At 33.4% G+C, this 25,688-nt stretch overlaps 1 protein-coding gene and 2 pseudogenes across 1 annotated transcript in view; 1 reads left to right on the top strand and 2 right to left on the bottom strand.

Moving 5' to 3' along the window:
- Positions 1–25,688, top strand: part of Ralyl (RALY RNA binding protein like) — a 354,882-nt gene that overhangs the window by 122,853 nt on the left and 206,341 nt on the right. The window lies entirely within an intron of this gene.
- On the bottom strand, positions 2,654–3,786 carry LOC114101473 (proliferating cell nuclear antigen pseudogene; annotated as a pseudogene).
- Positions 3,762–3,854, bottom strand: LOC114106555 (U6 spliceosomal RNA; annotated as a pseudogene).

The raw sequence follows: 25,688 nt of genomic DNA, 5'->3' as shown, positions 1-25,688 counted from the left end.
TTTAACATTAGGTCATCTTCTCTGACTTTTTACTGTTTTTAAAAATATTTAAAAGAATTTTTTTTTAAAATCCCATTTTCTTCTAACTCTTGCCCTGATTTCTTCCTGATTGTGGGATCCCAGTCATGAACTTTCTGCCCAAGATCAATTCTAATATCTTTCCTCTAAAATGTGCCTGGAGGACTCCAAAGCTCTTCTGTTTGTTTGTTCTTAATACTTTTCCGATTTAGGGATTTATTTATAATTTTTTCTGACTGACGTTCAACTTATTTTGAACACAGTGTTTGGACATCAATTAACAACTTCCAATGACTGTCATTTCAAAAGGGACTTCAGGAGAGAAATGTCAGAGATCTCATCTTTCTCAAAGTGATGAATATAAAAAATGTGTGAGAACTTTCATAGTATATTCACACCAAAAAAATTCTGCTTTCTGGAAATGTGTTCATGTAATTCTGCTGGATGATTTTGCATAGACTTTGTTTTACCAAGTTCACTAAGGTATTGAAAAAAAGTTGTAGAATTTTGAGAACTGAAAAAGAACTTAAAAGTTTAAGGGTTTGAATGGTTAATTTTTCCTATGGTTAAACTGAGGTCAACAGAGAAGTGGGGATTTTCTGGATTTATGGGTTCCAATGGAATACTGGATTTAGAGCCTGAATTTTCTGTTTCCTTCCCTACTTGCATATGCTTCAATTCTACCCCATTTCCATCCACACTCCAAATATCACACCTGCTCTCTCTTGGTCTTCCTACTTCTTCCACAGGCCAAATCATATACAATCTGGATGATTACCAAGTATTCTTATAAGTAATTCAAAGATAATTCTTATGATCATTATTTCATCAAGGCTGTTTAATTCTTGCAGCCAAGACAGCATACTCAATAAATTTGTGTTTAAAAATACGACCCCTATTTGCCTGTTAGTGTGCTCAGTGATTGTTTACTAGGTTATTCATGAAATCCAAGACTATAGAATATTGTAGATTTTCTACAAAATAAACACAGTTTGACTTAAATTTGTTTCTTCCATTTAGTCTTACTTAATTTTACTTAAAATTTGATTATAAGACCATATATACCAATGTTTCAGATGTAAAAAAAAAATAAGGAAAACATAAAATTTAGTGCCACTTACTGTTTAGTAAGTTTCAGTTCTTAAAAATATAAATATGTTTGGTTAAATTGTAACAATGAAGGGTTTTTAAAATATAAAACCTTACAAACAAAATTTATTTTTTGCCAATTTCAAATGAGTTGAGAAATTTATTCTTAAAATTTATTTCAATTTAACATAACAATTTGTTTCCATGAAACTTCTTAGATATGCTTATTAAAATTTTTAATTAAATGTAACTTTGGATAATTTAGATCACTTTAAAGATTATTTTGAGGAATTTCTTTTTTTAAAAATTCATATTAAATGTAACCAATTTCAATATTGGTTTTCCCTAAAGTTTTTAAATAATTTGTTTTCTTAGTAAAGCAGAAGTATTTCTAGGTTAACAAGGACAGATTTGACTTTGGATTTTATTCTTAAAAGTACATAAAAAAGTAATGGCAGCCATTATGAAGTCAAACAACAACAAGTGCTGGCGAGGATGTGGGGAAAAGGGTACACTTGTACATTGCTGGTGGGACTGCAAATTGGTGCAGCCAATTTGGAAAGCAGTATGGAGATTTCTTGGAAAGCTGGGAATGGTGCCACCATTTGACCCAGCTATTCCCCTTCTCGGTCTATTCCCTAAAGACCTAAAAAGAGCATGCTACAGGGACACTGCTACATCGATGTTCATAGCAGCACAATTCACAATAGCAAGACTGTGGAACCAACCTAGATGCCCTTCAATAGATGAATGGATAAAAAAAAATGTGGCATTTATACACAATGGAGTATTACTCTGCATTAAAAAATGACAAAATCATAGAATTTACAGGGAAATGGATGGCATTAGAGCAGATTATGCTAAGTGAAGCTAGCCAATCCCTAAAAAACAAATGCCAAATGTCTTCTTTGATATAAGGAGAGTAACTAAGAACAGAGTAGGGTTGAAAAGCATGAGAAGAAGATTAACATTAAACAGGGATGAGAGGTGGGAGGGAAAGGGAGAGAGAAGGGAAATTGCATGGAAATGGAAGGAGACCCTCAGAGTTATACAAAAGTACATACAAGAGGAAGTGAGGGGAAAGGGAAAAATAATACAAGGGGGACAAATGAATGTCAGTAGAGGGGGCAGAGAGAGAAGAGGGGAGGGGAGGGGAGGGGAGGGGGGATAGTAGAGGATAGGAAAGGCAGCAGAGCACAACAGACACTAGTATGGCAATATGTAAATCAATGGATGTGTAACTGATGTGATTCTGCAATCTGTATATGGGGTAAAAATGGGAGCTCATAACCCACTTGAATCAAAGTGTGAAATATGATACATCAAGAACTATGTAATGTTTTGAACAGCCAACAATAAAAAATTTAAAAAAAAAGTACAGAAAATGAAGAGAAAAAAATAGGTTATTTACAGAAAACATCTACATATGTAGATATGTACATATCTATATGTACATATTTGATGGCAATAAAGACTTTCAGTTCATGATGGCATCTCAGAAGCAGTTTGCAGAGCTTAGTTTTATTTCCTCAGAATTTAATAATACCTAAGATCCTTCTTCATTCTAGATCTTGAGAACCAGATAGTACTTTAAATGTCCCATGTCAACAATTTTATATAACAGGGGTACATCTGCAGGCATACTGAGTATTATTCCAAGAGAGAATGGAGTGGCTTTTGTAAAGAAGTTGAGGTACCTTAGTGCAAAAGTTAGCTGAACTGGCTTGTTCTTCTCTGTGGGAACAGCTTCTTCCTCTTTATCAGCATTACTTTTTTGTGACAACTTAATGTTTCCATTTTCAAGTTCTCCATTTGCAGAAAATTTCACTCCATCTTCTGCACAGGGTATTACAACAACATCTCCATTGTGACTAAGGTCTTGGCATATATGTACATATTCATCAGAAGGCATCTTTTTTTTTCTTCCTAAGGTTTTATTCTTTCTGTGCAAGATGATTGGAATTTTCTGTCATGCTTATACCCTTTCTCATAGGAGCACCATCTTTATTCTTTTTAATTTATTCTAATTTGTTATACATGATGGCAGAATTCATTTCATATTACATGTATAAAGCACAAGTTTTCAAGTCACTGATAGTACACAAAGTATTTTCACACCATTCGTGTCTTATACATGTACTTAGGGTAATGATGTCTAACTCATTCCACCACCATTCTTGCCCCCTTGCCCCCTCTTTCCCCTCCCTCCCATTTGCCCTAACTAAAGTTCCTCCATTCTTCCCATGCTCCCCACCTGCATCACCATTATGAGTCAGCATCCTCATATCAAATAAAACATTCGGCCTCAGAAGGCATCTTTAACACACAGCTGTACTCTTGTTTTAGAATTCCAAGTTGTTCAACATCTAAATCTATTAACTTCATTTCATACTCTGAAACTTTCTCTTGATTTGGTCCTTCAAATACTAGCGCCAGGGTGTACACATTATCTTCAGCACTAACAGAATGATGACTTCATTTGCTAGCACATTTTACTATTGTGGACATGCTGGTGAGGTTACATCCATGGCCAGGTGGCAGTCGCATGCAGTGGTACCTGTGGATGTCCTCAGAGTGCAGGGGAAGCTGCACTGAGGAGACATGGGACAAGTCCATACTCTGCTGGTTTACATTGCCAGAGTTGATGTCCCAGCAAAACTCATTCAAGGATGATATCATCCTTGCATGGGGGCCATGCTAATTCTGTCTCATTCCAATTTTAGTATATGTGCTGCTGAAGTAAGCACAACAATTTGTTTTAATAGAGGCTTACCAAAGACCCTCAAGTAGAGGAATAGAATGGATTATGTATGATTTGCCAAACATTCATTTATAATTTGCTTTAAAAAGTACCACCCATGGCTGTGGCTGTGGCTCATTGGTAGAGTCCTCGCCTAGCACATGTAAAGCACTGGATTCCATCCTCAGAACCACATAAAAATAAATAAATAAAATAAAGGTATTGAGTTCATCTACAACTTAAAAAAAAATACTACCCAAACCTTGGTAATATTTTCAAAACCAAATTACAGACTAAAATTCATAAATTGACATTTGACTTAGGAAGCAAATATTTGATTCTATTTATGCCTCAAATATTAATACTATAAAATTAAAACATCAGTTTTCCTCCAAAAAGCCAACTTTGTCTACTATGTGGAATCCCTCATTATTCTGTGTTTTAATAACTTTTTTAAAGTATGTCTTTGGGACATGATGATATTAAGAGATACTATTTTCAAATTCTTTACTTGAAAGAACATTTTCTCCTTTGGAATTTTTCTGATCCAAGAAATTCTAAAGTCTATGAATCACAGATGAAGACACACAGATAGTAAATTTGGGTTGCTTGTACTATGAGTGTATTAGAAGCGTAGGTCATTCCTTCCTCCAAGTAGTCCCTGTGATTTTATAAATGTCCATATGGTAGACATAGTTTTTAGTTTGTGGCTTGCATGAAAATGTACAGAGCTTGATTATAGGCATACCGTTTTTAATGGATTTTTTATGAGGATGTTGTAATACAAACCATGTCCTAACACTCAGTATACTCCCAGGCCCTGTGTCCCAAATAGCATTTAGTCAAGTGAGTCAACGAATCTGTTCCCATGATTTCAAGATTCAATGTAATTATGCTTAATAGATGACACTTAATGTTCCCCCCAAATCCTAAAACAGCATTATGGATTCCAAGAAGCTGATATAATAGCTAGTCGTGCAATCATTATGCCACAAGAAAATAACTATTGAGGAACTTCTGTGCTCAGAGTAATGGGGGAACACAGGAGGGAATGCAGATGTCATAGTTTCTCAAAATGTAATTACATATACATAGGTAAGTATAACACATTATCACATATCAAGGAAGAAATAAGGGATTAAAGGAATAAAGAAGCAGACTCCGTCAAGGCAGAGCCATTTGTATTAAGGCTCCAAGGTTTACCTTGTTTATCACCAGTTGTCAATACCCTGAATAAAATAAAATACGATCTTGGCTTGTCCTTGATTAAATAGACTAATAGACAGTTAAAATTGCTATATTTGTAAAATACATTATGAATAGCATCATTGTTTTCAGAAAGCATTAATTATATATTGGAGATTATATAAACAGTTAAACCTAGTATACAAGGTACTTATGATCTTAAAAAAGAAATAAAAGAAAGCATGATAAAGGAGGATAAGAAATTGTATGCTATAATATTAAGAATAAAATAATTTGCCTGTTTCTTAATGACCATAGCAAAATGTGTTTTTCAAAGACTTTTTGAATCAGAAAAGTGTGCCTATAACATAATCTTTTTAACAATTTAAAGTGGTGATACACCTAGAAATAGAAAAGAATAAAAATTGCTTCTGAATAGAAAATGCTTAAGACCAGCAGTATTTATTGATATTTTGTGCAATAAAAGAAAATAAAAAATGCAATTACCTCAGCTATTTTCTCAGTTAAAGTTGTTTTTAAGGAAAACTTCTTAGAGTAATGACTAACCTGGCTCCCACATAAGATGACTTTTTATGACATTTTCAATGTAACTTCGATGCATGTACTTTTAGTCTAAATTATTAGCCTGGACTACTTTCCCTTTACCCACTTCAGACAGCATTTTTCAAGAAAAAAACACGTATAGCAAAAGTGAAAAATAAAATCACTTTCTATTTCTTCATTTATAGGAGGTTGGACTTCCTTGGATTGCTGGAACTATAGATTTTTCAGGATGCATGCTTCAGAGGGAAGTCAGGTGATATTACTTTTCTTTTAAATTACCAGCAGACTGAAAAAAAATCATTAGTTCTAAATTTCAAATTCCACCTATATCTTAAGTTACACAAAACACCTTGCTGTTCCCACTTTTTTTAACAGACTATATGAGACTGAACAACTCTTGATTACCATGGCTAAATTGTCAGCTTTTTGAAGTATTTCCTATGCAAATAACCTCCTGTGCCCTGCACAGTATAGAATTTTTAAATCCAAATAACAGGTGTAGGATTTAAATAGAATTTAAAAGGAGGTGAGGAAAATTATTTCAATCTATTTCATCAGAATATTTTCTTAAATTAAGCCTTTTATTTTCACGTTTCCTACAGAAAGCTGAGGTTGAAGTAGCAATAGTGCATATAAGATTTAGCAGTGATAATTGTCATCTACTGAATACATGACACTGCGTTGGGAAGAGCAGATTGTTCATTTATTTTATACTTGTGGAGCACTCACTGAATATCCGGTATATGGGAGGAATTAGGAAAAAGAAGATCTGTGCTCTCAAGGAAGTTACATTTCATGCCTCACATTTCTCAGTGTCCTCTCCTCTGCTGAATGTCATAGATATGTACTGAGGACACTCATAATAGAAAGCACCACCAATGGAAAAAATACTTGAGTGAAAACAACAATAATTAATTCACTAAAATGATTGCATTAACTTATGTATTGATGGAAATGAGCTTTATTCCAAATGGATTTCTAAATATATTTTAAAGTCTCATGCTTTGACAACCATGCAATATAAGGCTTTTTAATAACTCACAGCTTCATATTGACAAGTACCTTCATTATATGCAGTAAAGACTTGAGATGCAGAGTATGCAATGATGCAAAAATATGTGCATAATCAGCAAAATCATTGAACCTAAATATCTCACTAGTAGGACATTTTCTCTTTTAGGTTTCTATGAAATGTTCTACACCAAGTGTTTTTAAATTTCTTTTATTTTCTGCAAAATTCTGTGATATTTTATTGTTTTAGGTATTCTTTAACTTTCCAACTGCAACTTGAGGACACTTGTGTCACTAAAACAAATTGTAATACTCATGTTATCCAGCAACAGAGATTCTCTGATATTAATTTTCATTTCTCATTTTTGATACCTTTTTGCTCAGTTCATTTCTTTAAGGCTCTTGACACATGAGGAAAATATGAGAATGATAATAAACTCATATTAGTTAATTATACTTTTATTGGGATAAAGAAAAGAAAAATCATTAAGATGGATTAATAAGCACTCAGGGTATTTCATTTTTTAACCACACCCCAAATTGCCATTGACTCACTGAGATACATTGCTGTTCCTCAGACTTTTTATTTTCAATTTTATTTAACTTTAGAATGCATGTTTGTAATATAGAACAATTATGGATAAACCTTGCATTTGTTTTTAAGTAAGTATCACTTGTTGGTATAGTATTTATTTTGAAGAGACCTGGAATATATCATCTAAAAATGTTAGGTAACAAAATAAAAATAAGTGTCCAGTGATAAAATTATTTCAAAATATAACAAAAAAGCTATATTAATCAAAATTCAAGAGTATTCTAATAAAAAACTATAGACAAAAGGAACATTCAGAATAGAGAATCCAGAATTAAACTACACATTTATGACCAATTAAAGTATGCCAAGAACACAGAAGGAAAAGATAGTCTTCAATAATTGATGCTGGGAAAACCCAGTATCTACACATAGGAGAAAGAAATTGGACCCTATCTGACTCCATATGTAAACATCAACTCAAAATGGATTAAAGTCTTAACTGTAAAGCCTAAAACAAAAAAATATATAGGGGAAAATTGTGTGACATTGATCTGGGCAATGATTTTCTGGAAATGACCCTAAAAGCATAGGCAGAAAAAGCAAAAGTAGAAAATGGGATTGCATCAAACTAAGAAGCTTCAATAGAGCCAACGAAATAGCAGAATGAAAAGACACCTATAGATTGGGGGAAAATATTTGCAAACCATATGTCTGATAATGGGTTAATATCTGAAATATATAAGGATCTTCACACAACTCAATAGCAAAAAAAAAAAAGATAATTTAAAAATGAGTAAGGGATCTGAAAAGACATTTCTCAAAAGAAAACATGCAATGGCCAAAACATGTGTGAAAAAATGTGCAAAATAGCTAACTATCATGGAAATGCAAATTAAAACACAATAAAAATTTCCTTACACATATTATAATGGATATTATCAAAAAGACAAAGGAGAACAAGCATTGGTGAATATGGTAAGAAAAGGAAACCCTCCTATGCTATTGGAAGGAATGTAAATTCTTGTGCCTAATATAGTAAACAGTATTGAGGTTCCCTAAAACCCTAAAAATAGGACCATATAGATTTACCAATCCCACAACTCGGTAAACACCACAAAGGAAATGAAATCAGTATGCAGAGACTGTTCACATGATGTTAATTGCAGCATTATTTGCATTGGCAAAGTTATGAATAGACCTGTGCTCATCACCAGATGAATGAATAAAGAAGATAATAAATATGCATTATGATGTATATAAATATTTACATACATAGAAAACATGCATTTATGCACACACATACATACAGAGAAATAATTTAGCTTTAAACATAGAATAAAAAATAGAATGAAATTCTTTCATTTACAAGAACATGGATGAACCTAGGGGATGTGATGCTAAGTGAAATTACCAGACCAAAAAGACAAATGCTGTGAGATTTCACTTATTTAAGGAATCTAAAAGTGTCCATCTTAAAGTGTCTCAGAGAAACAGAGCAGAATGGTAGTTGCCAGGAGCTGAGAGGTGGGGAAAATTAGATGCTGGTCAAAGGGTATGAAGTTTCAGTTACGTGGATTAAGTAATTTCTGGGGACCTACATACTGCATGCTTAGTGTACTTAATAATATTATACTGTGTACTTGGAATGTGCCACAGAAAAGGTAATATATGAGGTGATGGATGTGTTAGTTTGTGACGATCATTTCATAATGTGTATATTCATCAAAGCATCCTGTTGCACATCTTATTTGTAAATTACTTGTAAATTATTTGTAAATTATTTAAATAAAGCTAGAAAATATTTTAAAACCAAAAAAAAGGATTAAGAAATTTCTAGTGTAAAAGAACAAGCTTTTTTTTTTAAGTTGTCAGCCTCTCTCACATACAACAACATAAAATCAGGTGCTGAGTCTTAAGTCCTATATCAAAAAATTAAATAACTAGAACAAATTCAGTCAAATGAAGAGGAGAAAGTGGATGTAAATTCTGGTTGGCTTGTGAGAATTCATATTTTCTAGAAAATATCTGTGATTTCATACTTTTTAAGAAATTTATTACTGATGCAAGTCATAGAAATGTGACCTAACTGCTTTAGAATGGTGTGATTGATAAAACTCTTATCTTTGTAAAAGTGATTTTTTGAGGTTTGGAGAAAAAGAAATCTAGCCTCTGTAAGCATTTTGCAGTTATAACATTTTACAGCAAGTCAAAGCTCTGTTTGGAGAACTTCCCCATGGTTGGTATTTATTAAACCTAAAAGTTAAAATTCTTTCTTCCATTTTATTGGAGTACAAACATTTTGTGTTATTTGTCAAGATAACTTTATAAGATATCTAGAGATGATAAATGGGCTTGTGATGAACTACTACTGAAGAAAAGCCAAAGGGACTTTGGTTTCTGTCAAGTATAAAGCATGGCATTCTGGATGGCACGGAGTGGTTTCTTTCTTCATATAACTCTCTAGAGATTGAATCTGGGGCATTCTAGCCATGTTTGGCTAGTTGAAAGTATAGCTTATGTTTTAGCTCTCAAAATCTCTTTGCCAGGAGATAATTAAACTATGCATTTTAATAAGAGTAGTTTATTTTCATCATTAAGTAGCTGAATTGAGAGTAAATTGGGAAAGGATGTAATAAGATTAAAAAATGAAGAGTAAGACTTCCACATTATTATCTGATTATATTCCTAAGGAACTAAGAATAGCCCCATTTAATTTAAGGAAGATGAATTGAGCACCTCCCAAATTGCTGGGCATTCTTCTTCCCCTCCCAGTATTGTGTGGAGGTGGTAAAGCCTGCTGGTGCAATGAAAACCACAGAAGAAAGCAGGTCTAGCTCCCTGGAAGAAAGAGAGGAGAGGGACATTGCTGGCAGAAAGAAAGCACATGCAAAATAAGTTAAAACCACTGGGAGAGGAAACATTCCAAGCTTTCTCCTATGTATAGATGTGTAATTATTAAACAAGAGCAAAATATTAGCAAATCAAATGCAGTTATCCATAAAAAGGATAAAACATCATGATCACATTGGGAGTTTTATAGAAATGCACATCTGGTGAGACATTTTATTTTTAAATGTTTCACGATAAATGTGAAAAAAAATCCTCCATCAGTAAACACAGCAAATACATCTGACCAAATTCAATATCCAATCATGATAAAACCTTTTGGAAAACTAGAAGAGAGCATCTTTAAGAGAACAAGAAGCTTCTGAAAATAAAACACATGCATATGAGTAAATAGTATTTAGTGTTGAATTATTGAAACTCTTTACTCTGAAATCAAAAGTGAGAAAAGCGTATTCACTCTCACCATTGATATTCAGTATTACACTGCAGGTCACAATCATTGCAGAGAGGAATAAAGACTACCTTTATTTACATATAGCTTGATTGAATACATAGAAAATATAAAGCAATATAGTCCATATTAATCAATTTTAGTTAGTTTAGCAATTCCAAAAGATCAACGAATGAAGTCATTTTTCTTTCTATATGCTAGCAATAGCAAATTAAAATATAGAAAATGAAATTTTAAGTGGATGCCATGTAAAATGGCATTATAAAATTCCAATATTTCAGATAGAATAAATCTAATGGAAAATTGGGAAGATCTCTATCCTGAAATCTCCAAAATTTGCTCACAGATTTAAAGACCTAAGAAATTAATTTGATCCTTACCAAATTAATCTATAGATACAATACAATTCTAATAAAATTCCAATAATCTTTTCAATCAAAAATGATGATTTTTTTTCTAAAATTTAATGTGCAAATACAAAAGTCAAAGAATAATAAAGCAACCATGAAGGAATAAAAAGTAAACAGCACAACTAGACATTAAGACTTATTCTAAAGCCATAATAATTAAGCAATGAAATAATAGTATAAGGATAAACTTATAGACTAAGGATAGTAAATGTAGAATCAATAAATAAATTTACACATGTATTGTCAGTTGATCCATAACAAAAGTGACACTTCAAGTAGAGACAGAATGGTCTTTGTGGGTCCATTGGTTCTCCCTATGGAAAGCAATGTTCTTGACTCCTTACCACACATCAAACATAAAAATTAATCACAATTAGGTTGGAGATCAAAGTACACAAATATTAAGCTTCTACAAGTAATCATAAGAGCATATTTTCATTATGTTGGTGAGAGCAAAGTTTTCTCAAAAATAAGAAAATAATAACCATAAGGTAAAAAAAATGAAAACATGTATTTCATTAAAAGTAAGAATTTGGGTATATCAAATGCATCATTTGCAGTGTGGAAAAAAACACAATGTGAAAGAAGATATGTACAATATTCAAAGAGTCCTTATCCAGAATTTGTAAAGAATTCCCACAAAGTAATTAAAAGGAACATGCACACATGTGTGTGTACGTGCACACATACACACACATTTTCTCTTTCACGTGCTCTCTCTCTCTCTCTCTCTCTCTCTCTCTCTCACACACACACACACACACACACACACACATATCTCACAGAAAATTCAACAAGGAAATGAGGAAAACCTTGAAAGAGCACTTTAGAAAAGATGAAATACAAATGACCAAAAACCCAAGGGTATTCAACCTCAGTAGTCACTAAGGAAATGAAAAATAAAACTATAGTGATATCCCAGTAAATACACACACAAAAAATGATGAAAATAAACATGTTGACAAGCTTTGGTAAAAAAAATATGTAGAAGGACTAGAACTCTTACACATTGCTAATGCAAATGCATATTTTTATCAGCATTTGGAAAACATTATAAAGCTATACCAATTAATGCAAACCCTTTGCAGTTTCTACTAAGGCTTATTATACAATACCTTATAAATTAGTAAGTCTACAACTCAGTAAAATAGATATCCTAAAAAACGAATAAACATGTCTACCAAAGGATGATAAAGCACAAGTGTATCCATAACGTTCTATTTCTAATAGCCCCCAAATAGAAACCACCCCAAAATCCATCAAATTAATTTTGACAAATTAATTTTTGGACAAATTAATTTTGGTGCATTGATATAACAAATACTATACACATATGAAAATAGCTAGTCCATTATGGCAACCATCAATATGCTTGAATATCAGAAAAATAATTTTGAGCAAAAATAAAGCCAAATAACAGAGTAAATGGTATGATTATAGTATAGTTCAAAAAGGAACACAACTAATTTGTGGTGTTATTGGTTGGATATTCTAATTTTAGGAAGGGAAAGGAAGTGGGCAATTTCTCCTTCTTGGCAATAGTTATGTAGTATGTTCATTTTTAAATGTTTTAAGCTCTGTATTTATTATCTGAATGCTTCTGTGTGTTTGTTATATTTCAATATAAATTTCACTTACATGAGAACCACATAGAAAAGCCTTGGGCTTCAATCATTGTCTTAAACATTTTCCCAGCCTCAGGATTGAACACAGGTCCATGATGAGCACACACTCTATCACTAAGCTATATCCCCAGCCCTGAAGTTGTGAATTGTTTTATGAACAAAGACTAATTCATGCCTCTTATTATTATCTCATGCGACTGGTTGGTTTTATTCTCATAGATTTAATTAATTCAATGGGAGCCATTAAATACAGTCATGCATTGCTTAAAGATGGAGATCCATTCTGAGGAACCAATGCAGGATTGTTCCAAGATATTCAAACCTAATGAAATTTTCCTACTTGGATTGTTTTGTTGATTCCTTATTCCTTTATTTTTTCCTATTTCCTGGTAAACAGTTTTAAGTTTTATGTCTATACTTGGTATTCTATCCCTGCCCTATCATTGCATTTTAAGAACAGATAACTTTCTAGTTTCATAGATACAGACAGAGAAAGAATTTTGCCCCAGAAAGGACCACACTCAGAGTTCCACCTATATCTGGTTTAGACTATTTAGATGAGGAGATTTCAAACTTTTAAAGTAATGACAGAAGATGAAATTTTGAACTTTGATGCTTTAATGGGTTAAGAATTTGGGGGATATATTTTGAACATAATGAACATAAATGAGTATTTGGAAGCTAGAGCACACACTATGGTAGACAGAATAATTACCACTCTAAGATGTCCACATCCTAATCTGTTTACCATATATGCCAAAGATGATTTTGCAGATATAATTAAATTAAGCACCATAAAATTTGGAAATATCCTGGATTATTCAGGTGGATCAATGCAATCATTGATTACAGAGAGACAGAGGAGTCCTTCTAACAGAAAAAACAAAAGCAAGACAAAGAAGAAATGGTGATGGATTCCAGTAGTAGGAATGACACACTTTGAATATTGAAGAAGGCGCTCTAAGACAAGGAAGGCAGGCTACCTCTAGATTTTGGAAAAGGCAAAGAAACATATTCTCCATTGAATTTTCCATAAAGAATGTGGCTAACCAATACTTTATTTTAAACTTACATCTTCCTAGTTTATGAGAATGAGTCTGTATTGTTTTAAGCTACTAATTTTATGGTAATTGTTGTGGCAAGAAAAGAAGAATAATACATTTATTCATTTCATTAATATTTGAAAAGCAACTAGTATATCTCAGATATTGGTGGTTGCTGGACATGTAGTAGTAAATAAAAATGTGAAAAGGAGGGAATGCTTCCAAGCTCATCTTAGGAGGTCAGTATTAGCCTTATACCAAAGCCAGGCAAGGACATGACAAGAAAAGAAAAACACAAGCCTATATTCTTGATGAATACAGACATTAAAATCCTCAACAAAATACCAGCAAAATGAATTTAATAGCACTTAAAAGGATTCATCATGCATAAGCAAGATTTATCTCTGGGATACAACAAGAAGGGTTCAAAATACATAAATCGATAAATATGATTCTTCATAATAACAAAATGAAAAACAAACATGATCATTTCAAGAGATACAGAAAAACTTTGACTAAACTCAACAGCCATGATGATTAAAAAAACTCTCAAAAATTAAGTATTAAAGTAATATACTTCAGCACAATAAAGGGTATGTATGACAAGCTCACAAATAACATTTTGCTCAATGGCAAAAAGTTGAAAACTTCTCCTTTAAGATCAACAAAAGCACTGTCGCCACTTCTATGCAACATAGTATTGGAAGTCTCAGCTAAAGCAATTAGGCATGAAAAATAAATTAATAAAAGGTACTCAACTAGGTAAAGAAGTAATTAAATTTTCTCTGTGTGCTAATGACATGGTTTTATATATTTATAAAATCCTAATTATTCCACCCCAAATATGTTACAACTAATATGAATTCAGTGAACATGGCAGGATAAAAAAAATGTCAACATACAAAAATCAATAGTGTACTATTCACTATCTTTAAAAATTAAGAATACAATCCCATTTATAGTGATATCAAAAAATATATACTCAGGAGTAAACTTAACCAAGATGGTGAAAGATTTGTATACGGAAAACTGTAAAACATGAAAGAAGTTGAAGATAACACAAATAAATAGAAATATACTCCATGTTCATGGATTGGAAGTATTAATATTGTTAAAATGTCCATACACCCAAAGCAATGTTCAATTCCAATGGAATCTCTATCAATGGAATTTTTATCAGAAATAGAAAAAAAACCAATTCTATAATTTGTAAAGAATCACAAAAGACCTCAAATAGCTAATTTACTTTGAAGCAAAAAGAAAAATAGTGGAGGCATCCTGCTACTTAATTTCAAAATATATTGCAAATCTATACTAATCAAAATAGCATTGAATTGGCATAAAAATAGACACTTTGACTGTTATTCAGCTCTTTAGTCACTATGACCAAAATACATAACAAGAAGAACTTAGAAGAGTAAAGATTTAATTTGGCACATGGCTTCAGAGGATTAGTTTGTGGTCACTGGCCCCAAAGCAAAACATCACGGCAGAAGGGCATAGCAGAGAAAGCTGTTCAGCTCATGGCAGGCAGGAACCAGACAGAGAGGGGGTGGGAAGGGATCAGAAAGAAGATAAATCCTTCCAGGGCATTCTTCCAGTGACTATTTACTTCTACTAGGTTTCACCTGCCTCTAGGTCCCACCTCCCAGTAGTTCATCAAATGGATTAATCCACTGATGAGGTCAGAGCCCCCAATCATGCCTAAAAGTCCACTGCTGATCCTTTCTTCTTATGGGACCATGCTTTCAACATACGAGACTTTGGGAAACATTTCATATTGAAACCATAACATTGATTACCGTATTATTTTTTTCTTGTATGTTCTCATCTAGCCAGAAACACTGGAATAAATACATATTTTTGCATATGTTCAATTTCATATGCTTTTAAAATATCTACATGGGAAAATGTAGTAATAACAGGTAATGATTATGCTAATCACTGTTCTAAGCACTGTTTATATATGAACTCATTCAATTCTTACAAATGGCCAGTGAGTACATAATAGATGAAGAAACATTTACAGGTGAGATAAGTGTGGTATGGAACTATAAAGCAATCTAACCAAGGTCGCACAGCTAATAAGTGGCAGAACTGAAATTCTAATAAACTGAGAGAGTCTGGCTCCAGACCTGAATTTTTAAACCACCACACTTATAGCAGCTATAGAATTTGAATTTGCAGTTTTACACAGATATCGATCTATAAAATTGAATTTGGAAGGGGGGAGTGGGAAACAGTGGCATAGAAACAAAGTAATGAAGTTTTCCAGAAAAAGATAATATTGTCAGGTGTTGGTTAATGTTGAATAGGAGGATTAACCAAAGTGCCTTTATTTGATCTTCTCATGAATTTTGTGTCCCCATTTTCTGCAGCCACATTTATTAATCACTGTTTCTGTGTAACGTGTCAGGACTTGGCACACAGTCTTTCAAGAGTTTCAATATATTTGAGCAGCTGTCACTAACCCCTTCATGTCACAGTCACCAACTCTCATATATATTTTGGCTTTTGTTTTTATAATATTTTCTAAGACAGAGATAATTTATTCTGCTTTCTCTAAAATTTCCCAAAATATCTTGTTCAATGATGTACTTGGAATTAACTCTTGTCATGTATTTATTGACATAGCACAAGGCCATCTATCACCACAGATGCCACTTCAGCAAAACTAGAACCATCATTTAAAGTGTCAGGGTACTGGATACATCCAACCCTTTCTACATAAATACATATTTCAACTAACAGTTTTAGTAAAACAGTCTGTTCAAAACCTTAGAATTCGCATCATATCTATTATAAATAAAATTTCAAACTAAAGATCATCACTATTTTTATCTGTCCCTTGTATGTTGTACAAGTATGTCCTTAATAACTATTTGTTGCATGAAGCAATGAGACATTCTATTAACTAATTATTATTGTCTTAATTTGAGTAATGAACAATTTTTAGGATTGTGATTATGGGTTGGTAACAACCTCAGCATAAGAATGACTTTTGTCAGTATTATTTGCTAAATATGGATGGAATCTTATCACTTTGTTCTTACATCAACATTATTCCTCTGAAATTTTCACCAGTTTCAGTAATTCTCTAATAATTATTGTCACCTGTAGATATATTCTTTAAACACTTCTCCCAGAGCCTCAGAAAAGAGTGGACCCTTCACTCTCAAGGGCTGTTTTATATATATATATATATTTTTTTTTTTTTTTTTCTCATAGGACCACACAAAAAAATTTTTAGAGAAACTATCTGTAAACTTACAGAATATATTCACTTGTGTGACCACTTGACTAATATTTATATTCCCCGTTGAAACAAAGACTACACAAGCAACCATGTCTATTTTTGTTCACCATTACATCAACCAGCTAGCACAATTTCGCTGCACAAAGTGTATGTATTCAATGTATAAAAAGAAAAAAAAAGTTAATTTAATTTTAATGAGGGTTCATGTTGCAATCCTGAATTTTATAACAAAAAAATCAGGTGAATCTGATCCAGGTAGGGACATAGGTATGCTGCTGAAAAAATTCATCATCAACCTTAGAAAACATCAACACTGAAACAATGTTTTTCTCATTGAATTAAGATCAGGAAGCTACAAGCTGAAATTCTGATTCTTTCTTTCTTACATGATTTTTTTAACAAATGTTTCTTCAAAATGTTCGTACAAATTGGGAACCAGACATTTTGAAAATTGAATAATCACCTTGTGACATGCTACACTTGTGTTCATATGTTGTGAGGCCCTTAATGACTCATTTACTGGGCTGGCCAGGTGCACTTTCTAACGCTATCCAAGGAGTGATTTAAAGATAACGTGAGATTTCGTGTTCACAAAACTAAAGGAGACAGTTTTGAAAATAAAAATTGAGACTCTTTTTTCCCTCTGTAGTTCCTGTTTCTGTATCCAAGGACATTTAAGTAAACATCTAAAACTGGCTTTTATAATGGTAAGAGAAACTTGAATTTCATTTACATATTTACTGTTCACATACTGCTGTGCTGGTAATAGCAAATGCAGAGTTTATTCAAATAGTTGTCTTTGAAACTCATATGTGAGGTCAAAGAATATCCAGGTGCTTCTGAGCCCTTTAGCAGACACAAATACACACAAAACGAAAATTGGAGATGGATGCCTGAAATACCCTTGGGCTATGTAATACTAAATTATACCTGAAAATTCATTCTATTCAACTCAGCAGGCTGAAGTAGCTCATCAATGTGATAATTATAACTAAATATGAATAGAAAAGGAATTAGGAGGACAGGACTGCTGTGCATACTAGTTTTGTAGACAGACTGAAATGAATTCTATTAATATATACTTAAGATATTTTATGGACATTTAACATTGAAATTGATGAGGAATTTTGTAGCAAAAATTTTGACATTATCATTAGAAACAAAAGTATATATGATCCATAAATAGAAATTGATATTTAGCTAGTATTTTTTATAAATCCATAAACCATCACAAATCTTAGTATTGGTCTGTGTCATTTTAAGCACTATATTTTTAAACCTGGATCAAATCATCTTAATGTCTAGCCCAATATTTTCCAGATCATATATGTTTATGTGTGTGGATGTGTTTATGACATAGTTTTATCTATTTTTAATTGGCAAATTCCTCCAGGTCATTCTAACCTACTTGATTTTTTTCCCTAAAGAACATTTTCCAAGAATATCCTGGACCTTAGGTTGGTTTAGATACATAATTCCAATAGCTTTATGCATTGGTTGGACTCTAATTCTAGCATTCCTTGCCTGTCTTTAGAATGGCAATATGTGCCCCTCTAGAATTATTCATCCAAAAGGGGTAGGTGACTATCAAAATACATTCCATATATCAAGATTATTCTCCCATTTTCTTCACTGGAAAAATCAGGTTTGTCCAAATAATGATAGTAACCTCAGAAATTCAAATGGAAGTAAAACCCTAAACAATATTTCTCTTCTCTGTTTTCTAAATCTGGTTTCATGGACATTTACTTGTTCAGTACATGAGATAGTGGTTTTATGAGTTAAATATGACTTTCGTAGTTCACAAACTTACACTAACAAACACTGCTTCTCACCAGCTTTGCAAACTTGACACTTGAGCCTCGGTTCTGTTATCTGTAAAATGAGATAATGACTCCTACCTCACTTGGCTGTTTTAAATTAAAGTAACATAAATAAGATCCCTAACACAGAGTAAACACTCCAGGCTTATGATTCCATTCAGCTTCTATAATTAATCAGTGAACTATTTTAATTAAATACCTCATATGTATTTAATCTTGCTTATATTATGAAAGCTAACATTGGTGGACTCTAAAGACAATTATGATGATATTTAATATAGGATCCCAACAAGAATTACATACACTCGTTAATCTAGAAAATGCAAGGCATCTTACTGTAGAGAGCACTAAATTCTATAGTTTATTCTTTTCACTGTCACATATTTCTTAGCTGGGTGACCTGCCCCTGTTCATGCTCCACTAGCACATTTACGTAAAAAGGTAGAATTTCATGTTCAGGTGTCTCTTGGTATCCACAAGAGATTGAATCAAGATCCCCCTATGTATAGGAAAATCTGGGATGATAGAGTCCCTTCATATAAAATGCAGTGGTATTGACATACAGCCTACACACATCTCCAGTATATTTTAAATCATCCTTTGATTACTTATAATATTCAATACAATGTAAATGCTATATAAATGACTGTTATTCTATATTGTTTAGGGATTAATGACAATAAAATATCTGTACACGATTGTTTTTCAAATATTTTTGATCCACAGTTGGTTTAATCTGACAGTGGCACAAGGAAAAAAGAATAATAAAACAGGAAAAATGAAACCAGATGCTCTAGTTTGGAGTCTAGAAACAAATTGTCAATGTAGGTTTGGGGAAATATTTTGATTAAGAATGAGCCCAAAAAAAGGAGGGGAGGGTGAACTTTGGGGAATCAGCAATGTGTGTAATGGGGTCCTCAAATCCTTATGTCTCCGCAAAGGTTTGCTACAGTCTGTCTTCATCTGTCTTGGGAGCCACTTGCTGGTCACCATCATTGTCCTGAATCTTTGCTAAGAGTCTTCTTCAGCTTTTATCTGACCACTGATTATGACTCAAACTCTGAAACACTATTCTATTAGTGTAGCTCTGCAACACACCTCTGTGTAGCTTTTAAGACAGGAGACAGGTAGATGATGGGTGGATGGATAGATCGATGATAATACAGTCTATGTATTTTATTCCATAAATTCTATTACAGTAAAATTCTACACATAATTTTCATAATCCATAGAAACTAATATACTGTCAAGGGTCTTTTAATTTCTCACCATTATTTTATATACATTTATCCTTAATCCTATGACATGAAGATTGAAGTTGTGGGATACTGAGGAAGTATTCTTCATAAACCAAATGTCTCCAGGTAGCAAATCCTATACATTATGCCCATCTAGTCCACTTGACTAATATAGCAAAATACCATAGACAGAGTGACTTATAAACAATAGAAATTTATTTCTAAGAGTTCTAGAGGCTAGGAAGCCCAAAATTAAGACCCTGGCAGATTCAGTGGCTGGTTAGGGACTGCTTTGGCAATCATAAAAGGCAACTTCTTGCCATGTCCTTCCATAGTAGAAAGGGCAAGGGGTCGCTCCAGGTCTCTTTAATAAAGCACTAATCACACCTGTGAAGCTTCCACCCTCGTGACTTAATCACTTCTCAAAAGTCCCACCTCCAAATACCATCACATTGGGGATAAGGAAGGCTTCAACCTATGAATTTGGGGGTCACAATTATTCGTACCATAGAAACACAACCCCAGTGAACTCTCATTGTGTTTACATGTCTGTGAGATAATTGTTACAGACAATGGTACCTTTTATGTGGCTATCAGGGACTTAAGGGTGATTTTGCTTCTTTGGGTCTAGGATGATTTTACATAAGTAGAACTTAGCCAACATTTGTTACAAATATATTTAAGAGATATAAACTGTTCACAAAAACACAAGTAATTTTCTTCTTCTCCTCCTCCTCCTCCTCCTTCTCTTCCTTTCTTCTTCTGTTGGGGTTACTGGGAATCAAATCCAGGGTGCTGTACCACTGAGCCACATCCCCAGCTCTTTGGGTTTTTTTTGAGACACTCTCTCGAAAAGTTGCTGAGATTGGCCTCAAATTTACAATTCGGCTTCAGCCTCCCTACTCTTTGGGATTATAGGTGTGCCCCATCACTCCACCCGCATAATTTTAAGTGTACTCTTTAGGAAATCCAAGATTAATTGTATATGCTTAATCTACTTTTTCAAGCTTTTTTTTAAATAACCACTAACCATTTTAGACCCCTTAAAAAGGACTGAATTCCAGTCAGACTCAGTGACACACACCTGTAATTCCAACAGTGTGGGAGGCTGAACCAGAGGATGGAAAGTGCAAGGCCAACCTTAGCTAGTTAGCAAGACCCTGTCTCAAAATAAAAAACAAAATGGACTCAGGTGTAACTCAGTGGTAAAAGGCCCCTGGGTTCATCCCCAGTAGCAAAAAAAAAAAAAAGGATAGAATTCCACTGTCCTTAAAACACAGTAAATTCATCCAAATATAAAAGGGAAAAACAAGACCACTAAGAAAATATAGCTGTTTAAATAATCGAATTTAGGCTTAAAAAAGAAAGATGAGACTCAAATTAAGATTGAATGAAAACCATATAAAGGAAAAGCAACAAAAGAGAGAATAATTAAAACAATTACCTCTAAGGAGATTCAGTGAAAATAAGATCAATTGTAACATGAACTATAAAGGAGAAACATTTTAGTTTTGTTTAATATTTGTAAGTACTAAATATTTCAAAAACTTAATAATTGCAAAGACTTCTTTGATATGAGAGCAAAAGGAACTGGAGAAATTCCAGGAAATGAATAAAGAATAATTAAATCCAATTATAGTGTTTTTTAAAAAAAAAATGAAAGAAAACCTTTTCCAGATACATTTTTAAAAATTTAATGAACCAAACCAATGAGTAAAGAATTGATTTGTTTTCTTATTTCACTTTCAACAATAATGAAGGATAAAAAAGCATTATTCTGAAAATTATTATTTTCCTCCAACTTAAGCCAACATAAGAAAGCTGTATATTTCCTCCAATTCAAAAAAGAACAATAATAAATATAGAGAATTAATAAAGTAAAATGAGATGCCAGTTGAAATGACAAGAAGTCTATCCTAATTACTATAATAGGATATTATAGGCAAAATGAATATTTAGTCTATTTTTAGATTACTACTAATAAGAGGCACTTGACTTTGTGTGAATAGATGTGGGTTCAATTCTAGCTCATTTGGCAAGAAGGCAAGAACTTAATATAAATATGTGGAGAAATTGTGTGTGTGTGTGTGTGTGTGTGTGTAGATTGTTGAAAAGTTGGGTTTAATGATTGTGCCAGGGCTGAAAATTCTGTTATCCCTTAAACGACTAGAGGTTGATGTCAAGAATTTATGGGAATTTTACTGGCAAGGAGATACTTTAATAAAGAAGGACACATTCCTGTGTGGGAAGAAAACAGGCAGGGTTCCCACAAGGAAAGATGACAAGGAAGAGGTTAGAGAAGGTTCACACCTGTGCATCCTAGTGTTGAGTGGTAAGAACGACATATGAGAAAGATTCATTGTAGGTAACTGTCCAAACTTGAGAAAAACTGACCAAAGGACAGTTGAGATGACATTCAAATCAGTTAAATAAATAGTTTTCAAGAGAGTATGTCCTAAGGGAAAATCTTTGGGCTAATTTGAGGGAGTCCCCAGTTTGAGTCCCTGCTGGAAGTCCCTGGTACAAGTTGCTTGAGGTCATCCGTCGAAGTTCCCTTCCATTTCCCCTCAGCGGCACACTTGTAAGAGACATCTGTTGTGTACCAGACATCTATTTGCAAACGAGGAATTTGGGCAGTGTAACTGCAATACCATTTTAGCTTTAATATTTCATTATTCTAGCAGTTTCCTGAAATGCAGGCATCACACAGTTCAAGTTTGATATTTCCATACTCTGTATAGACTGTATCTTGACAAGATCCTTAAAGTTAATTTTAATACTGGATAAGGATGTCAGAACTCTGGATTGGCTAATAATTTGATAGTTTGGATGTTCTGGAAATATTTGTTTGCTGTTTTATTTGAATTAAGGTTGAGGGCTGGGGCGTGGGGAGGAGTAGCAAATATGGACACATGTATGAGGAAAGTTACGGTTCCTTTAGAGCTGAGCTGATCTGTTTTCCAATCAGTCAGCTTTGATTCAGAACATGAAAGTCCTTACTGGGAAGCCAAAACCCCTGCAGTGAATTATAGTTACCCCTCCCAAAAGACAAGTTAGCATGGCTAGTTATTATGGAGTATGATCTTTGTGAGGTCTCATCTCCTGTTCCTTACACAACCTCTCGAAGTAGCCCTTCAACCTCAGGTGCTATGTTTTATTGACCTGGCTCTGGAGAAAGATCAGCCCAACTTGAAGCAGAGCATCTTTCTCTCTGTGAGACTTCACTGTAAACACGTAACACCTCAGGCTCACTTTACTGAAACATAAATGAAGATGATAAGGATGATGACGCATGGACACATACATGCATCATAGTATTGTTTTCCGTGTCTAAGGAGATAGAGCATAAAAAACTTAGAAGAGTCTAGCACCTGATGGACATGCTCCCAATGTTAGGGGTTATTAAACCACACAGCATTCACTCCTGTGTTGACTTTCACCAAACATGATTTCCTTGATTTCAGTACATTACCAGTGACACTGTGAAGTCCCTCAGAAGTTACCTGGAACACTGACTTACTTCAGTTCTAAAATCATATTGGTCTAGTTTCAATAAAGTGTTCTCAAGAACTTTGTAAGTCATGCAGTCTCTCTGACCAAAAGTTGTACTTTGTCCTCATTTGGCCAAAGTTTCCCCATACCTAAAACTAAAATAGGAACACCTAAGTAACAGAATTGTTTGGAAGGTTATGTGATAATGATGTATATTTAGCACAGATCTGCATGCATAGTCATTTTTCTGCTGCATACACACACACATACACACACACGTACACACAAAACTTAATCTTCTAATTCCTCCCTTCCTTATTTTTTTTTCTACATGTTATTCTGTAACTATTAAAAGACCAGGTGTTATTTATTGCTAACTGGTTCCTTCAAACAAAAAAGGACTAATACAGTCATTTGATTTTAGATGAGAATTCATTCTTCCCAGTTTATCAACACTGAATTTTAAGTGTGAAATACAAAGATGAATTTTATTGAAGGAAACCCAGATTGCAAGGAATAGATAATGAAAGAGGCACTTTGTTAAATGAGTAAGTCTTCTTTTGGCCTTTAATATTAGAAGCATAAAGCTGATTTTGAAGGCAAAATACTCTAGCCCACTCAGGATTGTTGAAGAGAATAGGAAGGAAGAAGACCAGGGTACCTGAATATGTCCCCTCTCTTCAATGGATCTTTCTAACACTTAGGTTCTTTTTCCTCTGCACTCTTCTGACAGAAGTCTTCCCACATTCCATTTTTCCCACGGCCTCTCTTCTTCCTCAGCCACTGCCTCTGCCTGCCTCTCACCTGCCTACTGTACTGCAGCTGCTTCCCATGAACTTGACCATTATTCACCAGGTATATTTGAGGTCCTAAATTTTGCTGACCTAAAGTTTTCCAGGATTTAAGCCATTAGCCCCAGATACAAGGTTCAGGAGTAGATGCTGTATATGCCCTGAGGTGAGAAAAGAAATGTAATAAAGGATTCATAAGATAGAAATCCTTTTATGGAGCCTGAGAAAGTCAACCCTAGAAAAAGGCTCAAACATAGATGAGCCAGGCTATTTGACATGCATCTGTGTGTATGTGGTGATGGGTAGGGCTGGGAGTTGTTATATATGTGAAAGAAGTTGTGTTACATGATGTTCATTAAAATTGCTCAGATTGATATTGATTACAGATAATGGAGAACTAATAACATGAAAAGAGAAAATTTACAAATTTTATTGTATATAATCATGTAACAATGCTAAAATTAATGGCAATCTGTGTCATTATGTCATTGAACTGTTACTTCCTAATAATCATCAATACCATATTTATTCACATCATATGTCAGAGAAATTCTGTTTTATTGTTGTTGGATTGCAACAGTTTTTTTGGTTTGATAATTTTATGGTAACTTGTCCAAGAAATAACAAATAACTTTTCTAAAGGATACATTGTTGATTGGCTATAACTTTGTTTCAGTGAATTTAAAATACATCTTGGGCTGGGATTGTGGCTCAGCGGTAGAACGCTGAGCACCGCTGGGACCAGCGAGACCTCGGTTCAATTCTCAGCACCACATAAAAATAAAGGTATTGTGTTGTGTCCATCTACAAAAATGATTCATATTCTCTCTCTCTCTCTCTCTCTCTCTCTCTCTCTCTCTCTCTCTCCTTAAAAAAATAAAATACATCTTCACCCCCAGTTAGTATATATAATTTCACTTAAATCAAAGAACTCATTCAAATTAACCTTGGAACAAGAAAACAGATTGAAATGACAAGTACTTGTGGTAAGAAAGTAATTTCAGTCAATAAACACATATTTGGTTATTGACTGAATTAATCAAAAAATAATTTATTAATTGCATTTTAAAATTATTCATTAAAATTCATATTCTTCAAGTATTTACTGAGGTCCTACTTTGTACCAGGCACTGATCCGAACTCTAGATATATATTGCTAAAGAAAGTAAAGTTCTGTGCTATGGAGTCATATATTCTTATAGGCAAAGATACCAAAAACAGATATGTATAGACTATTTCAGGTGGTCATTAAGGGTTATGAGAAAAAATTGAGCAGATAAAGAGTTTATGGGATGTTAATTACTTTTTTTTTGTTAATCAGAAAGACCTACTAAAATACATTAAGCTCCATATAAAAGAAAACACAAGGAAAATCCTTCTAGAGTATTTGGAGATAATATAGATACCTACTGTATCCTTAAATAAGAAATAATGATAGAAGTCTTTGAAGTCTTACTGAAGAGAATAGCTAAAAAAAATCAAGGATCCTGGAAGAATACAGACTGCCCAAAATTTATTGGGTATCATTCTTGATATCTGTGATTATGAAATATAGTAATTATTAAAGTAT

The sequence above is a fragment of the Marmota flaviventris genome, chromosome 15 (assembly GCF_047511675.1).
Source record: "Marmota flaviventris isolate mMarFla1 chromosome 15, mMarFla1.hap1, whole genome shotgun sequence".
NCBI classification, from domain to species: domain Eukaryota; kingdom Metazoa; phylum Chordata; class Mammalia; order Rodentia; family Sciuridae; genus Marmota; species Marmota flaviventris.
Note: the sequence above shows the minus strand (reverse complement) of the source record. Positions and strands in the feature narration are given on the sequence as shown.